The sequence below is a fragment of the Ammospiza nelsoni genome, chromosome 1 (assembly GCF_027579445.1).
Source record: "Ammospiza nelsoni isolate bAmmNel1 chromosome 1, bAmmNel1.pri, whole genome shotgun sequence".
Lineage (NCBI taxonomy): Eukaryota > Metazoa > Chordata > Aves > Passeriformes > Passerellidae > Ammospiza > Ammospiza nelsoni.
In genome coordinates, this window is record NC_080633.1 from 18,245,991 (window position 1) to 18,260,643 (window position 14,653).

Sequence of the window (14,653 nt, forward strand, 5' to 3'; positions counted from 1 at the left end):
ATAAGGGTCTTCTCTTCATCATTGATTTCATCTTCCTCACAGTTCTTGTAAAAAAATAGCTAAAACCTTGTGTTTCATTTTAGTGGGGATTAAACCTATTATTTTATATAATTTCATATAATATATATAGTAGATTTTAAAAGCAAACAGCCAGAACAAGAAAAAAAAAACTTCAAGGGAATTCAGATCTCTTTTTCAGAGATATAAAACATTTACACCTTTAAAGTAAAAAAATAATCTGGTATTCAGGGGGTTCAAAATTTTTTCAGGGTCACATAGCCTTCTCCATTTCTTGTCTCTCCACCCATGCAGAGTTGCTGTGTTGAAACACCTTATTTTTGCACTGCCTCAACATAAATACAGTATTGTATCTGTACTCCAGTTCCCCTACAATAGCAAAGGAAAATGTAACTTCTTGTTCACCTTAGATGACTTTTAAATCTGGTGGTTTTTAAGCAAGAACCTGCAGGGTATTGTATATCAGTCTTGGCTTTATGCTTTAAGTATATAATTAAACATATAATTAGGAATAATCATAGAAGAAATCCATCAGACTCTTTTCATTAATGAAGTTAGGTATGAATATATTGTTTGGTTGCTCTTGGGCCCTGGCACGTACAGGGGTGGGGGGCTTATCAGACACTACTCTTTCCACATTTCACATAAAAGCAACCAAGACAATATATAAAAGATATTATTCCTGTATTTATGATTTGTCTGTCCCCCACTACAGAATTTAAGTAGCACTCTGCAGTGCCACAAACAAACCCAGACTGGTTAGTGCAGGCTGAAGAAAATATAATGACTGGTCCTAATTTCTCTGAGCTAATCTGAACCTGATTTGAATCCATGAACCTGAATTTTTATCAGTCCTTTGTGATTCAAAATTCTGTATGCAAAAAGCCTCCATTGTACAGACCCGGAAAACTGAAAAAACATTGGCTGAAGATCTCAAACTCAGCTGCCCAATGAGGCTTATGAGTTTACAAGGAGGTACCTCCCTGTGCCTCCTACTAATTCTGGTAAGATGTGCATGAAACAGACCAATTTTCAATTAGTGGTTCAATTGAGAGTTTTCAAGCACTGACATGTAATATCTGAGATAGCCAACAATATAAATATGGATTCAGAGACTAAACTTAACTGAGTGTCAAGAAAATTGTTTACAATTTTTCCATATTTTCCCCACTGTTGGAAATTGGGAAAATTAGACAAATGCAGTATTTTGGTTTCCAACAGTGCATCTCTCCTATTATTCACTCCCTTCCTCCTATCATTATCATCTCTTCTTGGAATCACAATATATTGCTGAAGATAATCAACAAAAAAATGTTATAAATCTTTATAAAGGAATAAAGAAACAATGATGACCTAAGAAGGAAAAGATTTTCATGAGCTGTCTCAAGTATTTTGAAAAGTAAGAATAATAGAGAAAATGTGATGTTTAAAGAATATAGCTGTTTCTCTCTCTCATTTTTCTGTGGTATTTTTCTCCCAACTTTATTTAAACAACTGGCTGACCTGGTTATTCATACAACAACCATTGCTGAAAAGCACAGTATGGTGTATGCAAGAACAACTGATGGTCTACTGAGAACAACATCCTCTGAAATGCAAAAAAATGCATGGACTTGTCGTCTTTCATTGCTCAGACTTAACTGTAATGTTTCTTTAATAAGTTCTTGCTTTTGGACTTAATTTTATGTACGTAATTTTTTCGGTACATCATGTACCTAATTTTTTAGGCTGTGATCTGCTTATCCATTTAAACCTTATAAAAACTACTCAAAGTGGTAAAAAATTGAATTACTTCCCATTCAAAATTATAAGGTTACAGGTGTTGCTCCCTCACCCCAACAGGAAAAAAAAAAAGGTATTAACTTAGAAGACAGTATAAACAAAAATGTCTACACACATTTTGTTCCACCATTTTACTGTGTACCTCCAGAAGACAAAACAACTTTAATGGACAGGTTAGCTAAATCTTAAAGCCCACTCCAAATGATAGTCTCAGCCAAGAACCACCATTCTAACTACTGCCCTGGACAACCTTAGAAAGGGGTTTATGAAGTAGAGTACCTGCCTATCAGGATGCCTGCCTGCTCTTCTATTCAGCTTTTATGAAAAAACCAAAACCTACTTCATTTATACGCCTCAAAGCTCTTAATTTCTTTTAAGGAAATAAGTTGTAGAGCAGAAACAATTTAGAGAGCACTCGTTGAGGGTAACCTGGGAAAGAAAAATCAATGGAGAACTGCAGTGGCAACCTCATATTTCAGCAAGTCTTACCAAGTATTTCTCAACATACTAAAGCATTCTTAGAAAATTTAATTAGAATTCCCTTGACCACAGAGAAATGGGTGAATAACATTGATCCAATCCTAGCTTTCTATGGTCTGAGAGTTAAAAAGCTTTGGTTCCCATTCCAGTCATCAAGCCACTTTTCCTGTCCTTGGCCCACCATGTACAACAGAACTCACAGTACCTTTTTACTTTACATGGCTTCTGCAGTAATTAACTTATGAACAGTTTCCAGCACACTGCAGGGAAAACTGCTACAGAAAAGTATTACATTTATACACCACATTAAGTTTGCTCTTAACCTCTTGTAAGGATCACTGTCTTAGCACAGTAGGAAGGTTTTGCTAAGCACAGTCTCCTACATTTTCCCTTAGAACACCTAAAACTTTGAACTACAACATCAAACAGAAAAAGCCTACCTGTTTTATGATTAACTGAATTTATTATCTTCCACCTTTTCTTAAACACATACTTGTCATTTACACAATTAGGAGTGAACTATGAGCTCAGAAATGCCTTTGTGCAGCACACACCAGCTTATAATTGAATAGTTACAGAGTAATTAGAGTAGAATCCAGGAGACTAAGTCAGTCTTACTATCTCATAATATCAGTTATCTCACATAAGTGAGACAGATAAATATCAAGTACATATAATATGCACAAACAGCAGACAGTGAGATTCTGCAAGGTCCCAAGTGATTCCTGTTTTTATTCAATCAGATTTCACTACTATGATGCTAGGGGCTAATTATCTCCAGCCAACTTTAGGCTGTGGAAAATTATTGTGACATCACTATTACAAAGCAACACTTTAAGTTTTCATTGATAAGAATATTTACATATTAATTTAATTTTCAGATTTATATATAGATAGTCAAATACTATGTATTGTTCAGAAGTTCTCATTGCAATACGTTTTATTATGTACTTCAAAACTTTCCTCTTAAAATTATCTTCTCACACTTAAGGCATACAATGTAAACTCAATAATAAACAAACCATAACATCAGCCCATTAATCAGATATGTCAGTTTAAATATATCCTATTTGGGAACAAAACCAAACGCTACTGGCTTTATAAACCTTACAGAACAGGGAACAAAGCTAGAGTTGGATTTCAAGAGTTGACGTCATCATTGTTCACAAGCCAACACAGGGCTTTAAAACTGAAAAGAATCTACAGAATATAAAATGGTTTCCAACTTGTAAGGGGCCAGGCCGCTCACCAGTGGATAATAATCTGCAGTAGAGTTTAGGCTTTTTTCCTGAGGACATCCTGGGGGAGGGGATCTAACACATTCATGCAGAACAGAATGTGCAATTCCGTATTCTCATGTGCTGTAAAGAGAAATGTCATTTCTCTTTACAAAAGAGAAACATTGCACAAGTTGGGATCTTTACACAGAATACCTTTGTTCCCCAAAAACCTTTCTGGCTACAGTGCTAGCATCACTCTTAAACGACAAAGAATCAAAAACACGGAGAAAACAAGCCGAATATCCCTGAATGTCTTCAAGGACAGGTTCTATGAAGCTCTGAGCACCTGCTCTAGTGGAAAGTGTGCCTACCCACAGCAGGGGGAGGAACCAGGTGATCTTTAAGGTCTCTTCCAACCCATACCACTCCATGATTAGTATGAGCCAACAGATATCTTTTCTGCATATCAGAGAGAGGTGCAGTGACAGGAGTATGTACATTTGAATTTTCTCTTCCATGATTTAGTTTTCTTTTAGCACAAACATACATTTCAGAACACAGCATCCTTAGAACTGCTGAAAATTTACCAATTTGAATCTTAAAACTTTGAAATGAAGTAAACTTTATTAGACAAAACCAGATGAGCTTCTTCTGCTCTTTTGTGACTATTCAATGACCTCACATTACTCAGTGCCTTCCCTCTCCTAAATTCAGCAAAATAAAATGTTATCTGTTCAAAGAAAAAGGTATACACAAATATTTGAAAAAACTGTCTGTTTCTTCTAATTACATGGCACAGCCTCCAACAGCCAATAAATACTGTAGATAGAACATAATGTAGGTTTGTACTTGAGATTATCCACTTGCCTGGTTACTGATACTGCTAGGAACATGTCTTGTGAGCTATAGGTATGCACACAAAAGGAATCCTTGCTCCATAGAAGTTCCTGGGATGTGTTTACTACAGGCATCCCTACAGGTTATTGTCTTCAAGTGTCTTTAGGCCTCAAAAACAGATTAAAAAGATTCAAAGTGAAGAAAGAATGGGCTCGAATGTATTGTTTGTGAAGGAATCTGAGATTAATCTGCTTTCCAACAGATGACCCTGTAGGACTTAAAAAGCAAAACATACTGGCAGTGGTCTTCTAAGATGTGTCTGAACATGGGTGAAGGTGCCTAGCCTGTGAAAATAAATATGTTCATACACTCTATGGATATAGCTTTGCTTCTGTCTGGTGTTTACTGTATGTCTTGGTGTTATCTTGGAAAATAGAAAATAATTCCTATTTTGGCCATGGAGCAAGACTTACTTTTTTTCTCTGCTTCTCATCCTTCACTTGCCTGTTTTTTAGATGGAAATATAACTTGTTTCTTTAAGCAGCAGTGAAATGTATATTATCTACTTACAATCATCAAGGCCTTCTATTCTCTGATACAGTTGTTAGCAAGGAAAACTCTGTGACGGTAGCTCACAGCATCTAAATGAGCATTGCAGAGGTGCATATTTTCCCTTCAGTGTCCTCAAGAGATTATCTTCTGGCTTGCACTGGTATCAATTCTGATTGAGAGAAATCATGACCCTGAGATATTCTCAGCAGTACCATCCTATTCGGCATGCTGTTCACAGCATAAAGTGATGACAGGCATTGTTGTTCCCAGAAATAATATCCAGGTTGATCAGCTAGAAAACATAGATCTTATTCTCATCCACTCAGAAAGATGGTTTATGTGGGAGATAATAGCTGTATGACAAATATTCCATACTATAGGAGTTTATATTTGGTTGCTGCAGAAGAGAGACTGAGAAACTTTTTTTTTTTTTTTAGCCTGAAGGTTCTGGGCTAAAGTAATTCAAAATTGAAGAGGTACTCTGATCTGATGAACTCAAAAGGAAATACTAAGTTCTTACGAAGATATGAACATATTCAAGACTTTCATTCAAACTGACAGTGTTACTCTATTATCCCTTTAACCCTCTTAAAAGAGTTCCCATCCTCAATCATTTTCCTGTAGTTATTGAAATTACCAGAAGTAACACTATTTCTCTATTTCTAAAAGTCAAACAGAAAGCCCAGCCTGACAATGAAGGTGGATTAAGGAGAATTCTGTGAAAGCAGATGTTGCAGGGAGTTCACTGAAGGTTAGGTAGTGTAAGAAAGCCAAATGGAAAAAAATCTAGTGGTTGATCATATCAGCCCTGACATGCATTGACTGAGCTTTCAGTTCTGTTTATCTCAGGAACTGAATAAATAGCCAGTAATTTCAACAGTGTCCAGCGAGGCAAGGGTGCAAGTTGTACAACAATGCTGAAAGAAATAAGATGATATTTCATTTTTCTGAAGGAGCACTGAATTCTAAAAAGAAATAATAATTTGATTATTTCACAGCTATTAGTAGGCAATTTTATGTCATATATCTTTCTGCCAGAACTCTAACAGAAGAAAATAGGGCATAACAAAAGAACCCAGGAGCAGCAAAACCTAGATATCTCCTCTGATTCACTGGTGTAATTCAAGCAATTGATGATTCCACAGACCCTGTCAGAATGTGAACTGAGGGACTGTTTGTTGATGTTATAAGTAATGGTTTAGATCCTTTCCCAATATCTATTACTTTTTCTTATAAATTCATTTTAAGCTCTCTGTCCGGAAATCTGAAAGCTTTTAAGAGATTTCTCAAAGAGGAATTTTAGGTACTAAATGGTAATAATTGTTAGGACAGCGTTTTGCTGAATTTCAGAACTCAAAGGTCTGAAATGTAAATGCATGTGTCTACTTTCAGAACATAGAGATAAGTCAGCATCAGATTACATGATTTATAAATTAATGGCCTAAAAATCTATAAAAAATGCATTTTTCCATTGAAAAGACAGACCCTCCTTTAGTAAAGGTTTGTCTACTCATAGTGCATAGAGCTCCCCGACAGTATTGTTCATGCTGACCTTTACAAAGATAGTTTCTGTGCTGAAGGAAAACAGAAATTGCTCTCCCAAGAGGAATCAGAGAAAGGCAGACAGTAGAAAAATATGAAGAAAAAAACCATAGATGGACATCATCCAGAACAGTATGTTTCTAAATTAACTAGATATTCTTATATTTTCTTTCTGAAAAGCAAATGAAAATTTAACAAAAAAATGTTTGTATGGCCTAAGAGTACAAAAAACCTCACACATGTTTTCAAAAGCATTCTGTAGACAATTCTAATTCAATCTAGTTAACAGAACCTGCCTGTCTTGTTTGCATGAAATACCTAAAGGAATCTAAACAGAAACTGTTGTGAAACTGTGCAGCCCTCTTGGTAAATACTAGACAAATAATGATAACATATGGTCTAGAAAGAATCCTTACTAGATAGCATTTGAAATGGGGAGAGGGGAAGAGGGAACAAAACAGTACTCACCCTTTGAGACCTTTCTTCTGAGGATCTACAACAGATACCAGCTTATTGAAGTCTGCAACTCCAGCTGCACCATTTATTGTGCAAGGACTGAGACAGATGTGATAACATGGCCCTAGAAACATGCAGAACAGTTTGCAAACTCCTCTTACTTTGTCAAATATATACTCCAAGTAAGCAAGCAAACAAACAAAAAAACCCTGCCAAATGTTAACCTTCACAAGGATTTTCAGACGGGCTGTCAGGACTCTGGACCTCACATTAATAGGTGGGAAATGCCTGGTTTTGGCTGCAGGGATGATAAAGACAAGCAGCTATCAGCCACTTTGAACATCCTTGGCCCCTTGAAGCAGAGGCCATAAAAGCCATGTTGTGACTCAGATAAGTTGGCTACAGACCTCTCCTAAATTGCCCCACACTGGGCAGTCTGAAGGAGCAATGAGCAGTGGGAGCTCCAGCCACACAACCTTCACTTGCCTGGTGTCTCCTCTAGAGCTGCCTCTGCTCAAATCTCTGGCAAATCCCCAAGCAGCAACTCTTGCTTCTTCTCAAGCTACCTGATTCATGTTGGTGCTGGGCAGATCACCAAGCAAAACAAGGACCTCTGGCCCACACTGCAGGAGCCCTTCCAGTCCTGGCCCCCGTGATGGCACCTCAGCTACCCTTGCATGTGCTGCTGCACCCAACGTTGGGATGGCTTATAGGTGAAAAATCTCTGTGGCAATCTATGGGATAGACTGAGCTTGCATGCAAGGAGGAGAAAAGTCAGTCACATGTGAAGAGCCAGGTCTCTCTTTTTCTAGACTGCCACAAGTCATCAATGGGACATAGCCAGGAACAACTGAGTGACCTTACCCAGCCTTCACATATATCTTACAAATATGATCTTTTCCAAATGCTTTTAGTGTTTGCCTTTTTGTCTAAAAGCAATCATAAAGCAGTATTTTAGAAGTGTGTCACAAGATATTAAAGCACTTGAAAAATTCTTCTAAGTGTCTGATCTTTTGGGGTAAGATAAAGTACATCTCTTCCACAGTCAAAACTGATGAGACCACAAAGAAGGGAAAGCCAATAACTATGCAAACTGAAAATCTTCCTGGTGGATATGGAATAGTGGGATCAGGAAGGGAAACTCTTCCTTTGGCCACTGTCATTTGCAAAGGTTTCTTTGCCAGAAGGGGTTCTTCCACTTCTTTATTATGGGAAGTGAAATAGCAATAAAAGTAAACTGATAAAGACTTGCAAAAGATGCTTTGCAAATTGCTGCAAGTAGAGTCACAGCCTGCCACCTCAGAGTGCTGCATTCCTAATGCCTGAATCTGCTGTTTCACAACATCCTGTATTAACAGCAAAGCACATGTCCAAACTGCAACTCTCCATTCTGTGCATATTCTTTCTAGAGTAGGCTTAACTCATTAGAACTAAGGAAAATCCCAGAGACAATTTATATTTCCTTCATCTGTTGGAAAAATAGAATCTTCACATGAAATCTTCTATCAGTGACTGGGAAAAAAATCTAGGAGGCAGAAATGGGATAGAATCCTTCTAGACTTCCTTACAGTTTAAAACTGGCCAATTCAAAGAATAATTTCTAAAGCAACAGACCACGCTTCATCTCTTTTCCAATTACTGTTTTCTGGTTAGTAAATATTACCTCCCTAGCAAGTACAACAGCTTTCCTAAGGCACTGAACTTTAAGAAAAATGTATTTTAGTAAACTAACTGGCAAAAGAATTACATTTCGGTATGAAAGTATAAAAGGTTTTCCAATTATGTTTAAAGCTATCATTCCTTTTCTTGATTTTCTTATGTTAACTGGAGTGGTGCAGAGGAGCACACAAAAATGCTTACTGTGAAGAACATTTTGCTGGAAGGAAGAAGTCAGCTATTCATATAGTCAAATTCATTGGCACAGAGCTGATGTGAACTGTAAAGTACTAATGTTGTATTTCTATAAACTGCAAACAAAAGCTTGGAACTCTGAAAGTGAATAGCTTTAACAGCCTGACTTCTAGAACAGAGTCCTCAAAATGGTCTTAACTATTAATTATTAGTCTGATGCAATGGAGAATAAAAAAATAATGCCCTCTATCTCGAAGCTTTGCTTAGAATTTTCAGTGGTTGTTTTGTTTCTGACAAAGAGATCTCCCACTAGTCAAACAGTCAAATTCTGCCAGCCTAAGTCAAGCTGAACAGCGATTAATCCTGCAGTAAAGCTCTGTGAATTTCTAGCATTGAAAACAAACAAACAAAAACAGAGACAGAGTGCTCACAAGAAACCTCCAACTACTTTTAAGTAGGTGGAGGCAGAGCAGGTGGCGTCAGATGTTCAGGGGATTTCTTCTGTATATTTTGTCTTCCCAGTTTTAGGTCTGTATTTTCATCACTCACTGTTACCTTCATATTCTTCCTTCTATTTTCTTCAACTGGTGATTCTTAAGGCCATGTCTTACCTCTCCAATACTGTGAAGCCATGCAAAGTGAACAAGTCACACACATCTGGTGACTTGTGCATTCCCACAGACCACTGTGACAGGGAGTGAGGCTGCCACAGAAAGGAGCTCAGTGTCACACGGCCTCTGAGAGTGACCCTGATTTTCAAAGCAAATTGCTGCTCTCCCTACAGATTCACCTTTGCTGGTAAAGAATGCCCTCATGCCAGCTGTGAGCAGGAGAATATACAATATCCAGCGTTCCACACTTTGCCACACTCTGGTACCACTCTGGAGGCACATCCTGAACCGTGGGAGCAAAGTGTCTTGGGAGGGAGATGCCCTTAAAAACTTTATGCCTGGTGCTGAATGCACAGGGTCACATACAGACGTTATACAGGAGGGAGAGAGCTCAGCTAGTTTTACTGGTGAGCTCTTCCAGAAGTGTTTGTGAGGAAGCCCCTAATTTGTAAAATTTTCAACAAGATGAAGGAGACACAGAGCACAGTGCTAATAATACTGCTGAAATAGTTCAGATCTTCAGCAAGGCTGAATTATTCTGCACTGTGTCCCTCTAATGGTCTGAAACCTTCCATGTTTATACAATACCAGATACCCCTTCAGGCAAAGAGCACTCCACATTTCAAAGCAAAGTCAAATACCAAAAAATTATTCATTTGGAACCACAGCAAAAGTTCAGACATGTTACTGAGCAGATTTCACTAAAGGCTGTAATGATCTAATCAGGGTGACTTAATTGCATTTGCTTTTTGAAAGCAAAGCCCAGTGCCCAAAAAGGAGAGGGTTTTTCTGCAGAGCAGTAGCAGCTCCCAGCTGTAAGAGGAACTGAAGTGAGAAAGGATCCTCACAGCCCACAGATAACTCTTTGCAGAAGCTCCATTGTTGTAACAAGATCATCTGGAACTGCAAGCACAAACAACATCCCTATTTTTGGAAGTACATTTGATCTATTGCACATGTGGAGATTTGAACACCTTTTGAGAGGGAGAAAATTATGAGGTTATGTTATTTGCACAACAATTTGTTTAACAGCTCAGAAAACTCATGAATAATAATCTGGGCTAACCTTTTAGTAATCACCTCCTTCCTGCAGTATAAAATACATTGTTTGAAAACCCTCATCACTGCTATCTTTATTTCCATGCTCCCTCTTGCCCAATATGTATCTTGTAATTACATTGCAACTGTGCTCTGAAGGATGACCTGAAGACAAATTTTGAAAATTCTCTTTGTAAATCTGTAAACAAAAAAGAAATATAAAAATCCTATGGCCCAAACAGCCCTTTCCATTGATTAAGGTGTAGAGTAGCACTGCTATTTTAATTCAAAGGGTTTCAACAGTTCTTTGTTCATAGGACTGTTTCTCCAGTCTGCTACCCTATTATTGGAAAGATTTCATCTCCAAGTGTGACAGAGAAACAGAAAAGCTGCTATCCCACAACCTGTTATTATAAATTTTCTGAATTTTTAAGAAGGTGAAAATTAGAAATGCTCACATTCCTGTTGAAAATTAAAACACACAAACCAAGAATCAGTCAAGAGCAAGCCACTACTCTGAACACAGGCAATGGGGCTAATCCAAATTAATTTCTGTTAGAATAAAGCACATATTTAAAAAACAAACAAACAAAAAGAAAACCCCACCAAAACACCCAAAACCACAAAAAAAAAAAAAAACAAACAAAAAAAACCCAACCCAAAGCAGCAACAGAAACAACAAAAGAAAAAACCCTAACCAATATCTATTCAAGTGGATAGCTTTTCTCATGCAAAAACACGTACTCCAAAGAGTTCTTGTCTTGATTTTGACCTGTTTAGAACTTGAAACCCTGCTTATTCTGATGAATAATCTTAGGGTATTAACTAGAAGGCTTCTCTGGGTCTTTACAATTCAACACACTTTTCAAACTGGGGAAAGCAGAATTGGAAAAAAAAATTTAGGAGTAATTCCTTCAATTTCAGCTTGGTAAGCAATGTCACCTTCCTAGCACTATTCAGGAGTTCCCTGCTCCTACAGACTCCAAGGCCATGAAGGCCCTCCCACTCCAAGTCATCTGGAGAAGTCAGGACTGGATGAATATGCAGCAACAGCTCTCAAGTTTTTCTCAAGTCCACGGTTCACATGCCCAGGTCCTCAGGATCTCACACGGCCCAGGTTCTTTGCTCCTGCTCCTTCCAGTCTTGGCACTGGAAACTGATTTATTGTTTTGAGTTAAGAGGTGGGTGCAGATAATTTTGTACTAAGAAATTTGTTCACTATTTCTCTATCATGTACCATCTGCTACCTTATCCCACCAGCTGATATTACTGTTTTATCCAGCTGAAGCCCCAGAAAACACCACAGTCTATCATGAGCAAAACTTTCCAAAATCACTGGATACATTGAAAATGAGCGTGACCAGCCTAAAAAACTAAGTGAAGGTGGATCCCAGCTCCTCCATTTTAAGGAAATTTTCTGGAAGACTGTTTGTTTCAATTAATATTGAAATAGTGTAAACCAATATTTAAACTCAATATTCAGCTCGTAAAATGATGTAAAAATTTTGAGGTTTGTTATGTCTCTATCATTTAAAAGCCCTCAAATTACAAAGGCTGTAGGAAAAAAACTTTTCAACCTGAGCAGCAATCAATATAAGTAAACTCCTCAGACCAGATATCAGGAGAACAAAACCAAGTTAGAGAAAGGAGCATAATTCTATACCTTTAAATGGAACAAAAGGAAAAGAAAAAATAAAAAAAAGAAAAGCTTAGGTATGGGCATACTGCTGTAGTGAAATAAAACAAAACTAAAAAGCCCTGACACAAGTAAGCAAAGAAAAAATAAAGAGGAAAACAAGCAGTAGAATATTTGCTCTAAAGAATAATGGCCTTTTGGCTAATAATGCAGGTAATCTTTCAAAAATACAAAATGTGACACATCTGTGTAGGGTGATCAAACTTCAGACATGTTTCCTGGATGTGATCTACAAACAATAAGGTTAAGACTTGAAAAAATGTGATGAAAAATGAAAATATGTTGTTTCACTGCAAAGCAAATGGAAATGCACAAATGAAAACAGATAACAGAGGAGAAAATATTTGAAGGTAAAATGTAAACCACAACTGTTGATGTCAAATGAGAATAAATAAACTTGCCCTAATGTCCCCTGTCAGGATGTACTTCTACCAAAAATGCAATTACTCTTTTATCCATTCCTAGAGGAACTAATTAATTAACCAGATTAATCACAATAATCCTCTACCACATCAGCAAAAATGCACAGTTCACTTCACTAGACTAGGGAAAGATCTCTGAATATCTGTTGTCATAAAGAAGTGTGTAAATCAATGTGCATACATATTCAGATGAAACTGCTGTACCTGCTTGCTGGATCATTAAAAACAGAGCTTTTACTGGCAGAATACAAAACAAAAATTGAAGAATACAAACATATAAACACTGTGTCCTAAAGCCTGAACAGCTGCTTTTGACAGCCTAAATGCCAAATGCTTTGAACTCAGATTCATGTGGGGCACAGTGACAGGCATGAGCTCTTTCTGTAGGAATTTCATGTGTAGACAAGTTCTACATAGACCTGTGCATTCAGTGTTTTGGTATATTTACACATAGAAACTCCATGCTAACCAGTGTATATAATGATGTATGATTACATTAGTAAATACCTCCAGTTTTTAATAGCTTTCCCTTGTGTATCATCTCTAATTTGACAGGCACTCACTGTGAGCTTTCTACCTTAGTTTCTTTGCTATCAACAAGAAACCTTTGAAAGATGTGTCTCTGCTGAACTAGGAAAATAAAATATTAACAGATGAAGTTTCTTGACCAAAGAAAGTTTAGCCTGTTGACAGATTTTCAGTCTGTTTGCTGTTGAACTCAGTCACACTAGAAGGTGGATCATTAAGCATAAATCCATATCTGAGTTTGTAATGATCTCTTTTCTATCTCAATGCAGAGCAGGTCAAGTGCTATCTTTTTTAACCTGTTTCAGAAAAAATAATGAATGGGGAAGATAAAAGAACTGCTGAAAGTTTCTGAATAGAACTTTCTTCTTCAGATCAACATTTGAAAATCATTCCCAGCTGTTAAATCTGAATTCTTAATTGTACACAAGAGGCTGAGGAGAAAATAATCAGCAGATGCAGCTACAGTTTATCATAGCTGTGATTATCTATTCGCTTCATGATTTACAGTTTTCAACCACTTCTGGAGACACTGGCACCAAATTTATTCTCCCAATACTGCTATCTGTGCACAAGTATTTAATTATAGGATCACTCACATTTTCTATGGAATAATTCTTGAGTGCAGAATGCTATATTTCAATTCTTGGAGCTTACAGTCTCAAAAATCAGGAGAAAAAAAATCAGGGATTCATTGTGGCAATTCCATGATGCTAAAAGCTCAGCCCCACTCCCTGTGCTGTTCTGGCCCCTAAAGACCTGCTTTTCCCAGAAATTCGAGTAAATCTAGCCAGAAGAGAAACAAAAAAAGGGAAGAAGTAAATGCATGGGGAAGACAGGATGGTGAGGAGGAAAGTAAACAGCAGTTGGGAGTTATCCCTTTTTTTTGACATCATGTTACGTATTCCATCTGCATACCCCAAGGTCTCAGACAAGTCTATAAAATTATGCTCTACATGTGCTTCAACATGTTGGTTGTGGGAAGCAATTTACAAAGAATTCAAGCCCGAACACTTCTCCATTTACAGCCTTTAGTCATGATGTCTTCCAAGCATGTTCACCTGAGTGCTGGGAATGACATGGTGCTTCCAGGTGTGCAGAAGTGCACCGGGACCTCCTCACATCTGCTGAAGCCTGTGTGCAGACAGTGAGTGTGACAGCATGGGCTTCCAAACTCACAAATGTGGTAGCAATTTATTGTATAGGTCTGTGGCACTTTCATGTCAGAGAGGCAAGAAAAATGGATATTTAACCCAGTAAATTTTGTTGCTCCGTAACACAGAAGCCATTACAATACAGATGAGATCTGGAATCTATTAAAAGACATAATGGAAAATAAAAGCTAAACACATAAATAACTCATCCACTTGGAATTTCTTTTAAAAATATTGAAAGGCATTAGACACAACCAAGATTAAGTGTCTGTAAAATATTTTTTTAAAAGAAACACTTTTTTCACTACGGCATATGAGAACAAAGCAACATCTAAAACCTCAACAAAGTGAAACTTTATTAGTTTTGCCTAGAAATTTTAGGCTTCAGCCTTAACTCACTTTGTTCTTCCAGGATGTGGTTGGGAACTATAGAAGTTTAGTTGGGACTTTATCTATAATGGTAAATATT

General features: G+C 37.3%; 1 protein-coding gene across 10 annotated transcripts in view; it reads right to left on the reverse strand.

Annotated features, from left to right (window-relative positions):
- The window catches only part of KIAA1217 (KIAA1217 ortholog), a 355,251-nt gene that overhangs the window by 109,334 nt on the left and 231,264 nt on the right, over nucleotides 1-14,653 (reverse strand). The window contains exon 2 of one of the 10 annotated variants that reach the window (XM_059470024.1): nucleotides 6,900-7,011. The exons of the other annotated variants lie outside the window; for them this stretch is intronic. The gene's annotated coding sequence lies outside the window, so the exon portion shown is untranslated. The remainder of the gene's footprint in view (nucleotides 1-6,899; nucleotides 7,012-14,653) is intronic. 10 annotated transcript variants of the gene reach the window in all.